Here is a 2,500-nt window from a genome sequence, read left to right on the forward strand (position 1 = left end):
GCAAACGGACCGGACGAGCCGACCGATTGGTTTTGATCTAATAAAAGCGTCCCTTCCATCTCTGGTCGGGACTCTGTTTGCATGTATTAGCTCTAGAATTACCACAGTTATCCAAGTAACGTGGGTACGATCTAAGGAACCATAACTGATTTAATGAGCCATTCGCGGTTTCACCTTAATGCGGCTTGTACTGAGACATGCATGGCTTAATCTTTGAGACAAGCATATGACTACTGGCAGGATCAACCAGGGAGCTGCGTCAACTAGAGCTGAGCAGCCGGCCGCCCGGGAGTGTGTCCCGGGGGCCCGCGCGAACACGCAAGCGTCCGCTCAATTATTCTGCAAACAGGAGGAGGCTGAGCTCCCCTGCACCATACACCTCGAAACCCTCTCAGGTCCCGGCGGCGCGCAGCGCCGTCCTAAGTACTTGGTCGGGTTCGAGAGAGGCGCAATCGCCCGGGGTTTGGCGAGTAGACGCTTTAGGTGCGACCACCCGTGCTCCCAACTGAGCTTGCCGCTGCCGACAGAGGCCCGGGAGCGTGCTGTCGTGGCATTGCCGGCGGGAGACAACACGCGCCACCTACGGTGACCGGCAGCTCCAACGCCAGCGCCACAGAAGGACAAAAGCCCCACTTGGGTGCCGAAGCGAACTCTCCCAGCACAGCGCACGCGCCAACACGTCCGCACAGCTGCGATACAAACCACCTGCGAGAACCGCAGAGGCGACCGAGCAGCAGACGGCGTCGCGGCGCCGAGCGCCGGGCGGCGGCGCATCCTCAGCGCACACAGTCCTCAATCGGACCAGCACACTGCAGATGTCCACCGCGCTTCGCACCGGGCCCGCGAGGACCTACTTTGGCCGCACGGCGCCGCGTGCAGGGTGCGCCGGCGCGCAGCTGCGCCGCCTGCCGCCTCCGTCGGCCGGCGCGCCTGCCACTGGCCGCCCCCACCAGCCGGCTGTAGCGCGTGCGCCCACGCACCGCGCGGCCAGCACGCCGGGAGGCCCCCCCTCACCGGCCGGGGACGGTCCCACCCAGCCACCGCCGCGTATCGCTTCACACCCAGATGCCATTCACGTTCGTGGGCATGGTGGGTATCGCTGGAACAACCGGTTGGTAGCTCAACCGATCGTCGCCATCACTGATTCACCTCTAGCGAGAACAACCGCACCACAACGGTTTACCAGTTGTTCATTTGCGTAACGTCACCAGCAAACGTAGGCGTCCATCGCCATTTGCAAATTCAACGATTGTTGCATGCCTGTGTCAGGTGTCACGACACACTATGTCTGCCCACATACACGCAACAACATGTGCACGCTTCGCGAACACGTGGAAGGTGGCCCCCGTACGTATGCGATGTCCATTGCGCGAACGACTGTCAACCGGCCTCTGTCGCATGTCGCAGATGTGGAACGCAGTGCACCATGCTATCACGGTGTGTGAGAAGAGACGACTACGTCTGACAACACGCGCCACTACATCAACAGACGGCTCATGCTGATCGCCATCCAGGGCATACCACACTGCAATCCAGCTCTTATAGGGAGACGACACGTAGCTGAGTGCACAACATTTGGACCGCATGGTTCGCCGTTGTTGGCGCAGTCGTTGTACGGTCACATGTACCACGATGTATCATTCAGTACATGAGGACCAATGTGCAGTACAGTGTGTGATTTGGACGTACAACATCAGCGGACAGTTGACACAGGCCGTACCACAGCGTAGGCTAAGTGCTTCGCCATGCGAATGCCAATGAACAACTGCAAATGCCAATGAACAACTGCAAAGGGCATTGAGCATGTACGTCCTGCTGCCATCCACATTACAGTGTATAGCTGCAAGGTGTTTAACATGAAGCGATACACTGGGGACCGGGCAGTGCGAGTAGCAAACTATATTGCGGGGGTTGCAGTTAGGCAACACTACACTAATTTAACGCGTCGTATGACAATTACAGAGCAGGTTAAGGCCCAACGTGTGTTGGGTTAAGGCCCAACGTGTGTTGGGTTAAGGCCCAACGTGTGTTGGGTTAAGGCCCAACGTGTGTTGGGTTAAGGCCCAACGTGTGTTGGGTTAAGGCCCAACGTGTGTTGGGTTAAGGCCCAACGTGTGTTGGGTTAAGGCCCAACGTGTGTTGGGTTAAGGCCCAACGTGTGTTGGGTTAAGGCCCAACGTGTGTTGGGTTAAGGCCCAACGTGTGTTGGGTTAAGGCCCAACGTGTGTTGGGTTAAGGCCCAACGTGTGTTGGGTTAAGGCCCAACGTGTGTTGGGTTAAGGCCCAACGTGTGTTGGGTTAAGGCCCAACGTGTGTTGGGATAAGGCCCAACGTGTGTTGGGTTAAGGCCCAACGTGTGTTGGGTTAAGGCCCAACGTGTGTTGGGTTAAGGCCCAACATAGGTTGGGTTAAGGCCCAACATAGGTTGGGTTAAGGCCCAACATAGGTTGGGTTAAGGCGCAACATAGGTTGGGTTAAGGCGCAACATAGGTTGGGTTAA

General features: G+C 57.6%; 1 non-coding gene across 1 annotated transcript in view; it reads right to left on the reverse strand.

The window, feature by feature from the left end:
• Positions 1-253, reverse strand: part of LOC126435424 (small subunit ribosomal RNA) — a 1,910-nt gene extending 1,657 nt beyond the window's left edge. Inside the window, exon 1 of the ribosomal RNA XR_007579932.1 lies at positions 1-253. This exon is cut by the window's left edge and continues 1,657 nt beyond it. This is a non-coding gene — a ribosomal RNA (small subunit ribosomal RNA).
• Positions 254-2,500: the final 2,247 nt, after the last annotated feature.

The sequence above is a fragment of the Schistocerca serialis genome, unplaced genomic scaffold, assembly GCF_023864345.2.
Source record: "Schistocerca serialis cubense isolate TAMUIC-IGC-003099 unplaced genomic scaffold, iqSchSeri2.2 HiC_scaffold_1206, whole genome shotgun sequence".
Classification (NCBI taxonomy): Eukaryota; Metazoa; Arthropoda; class Insecta; order Orthoptera; family Acrididae; genus Schistocerca; species Schistocerca serialis.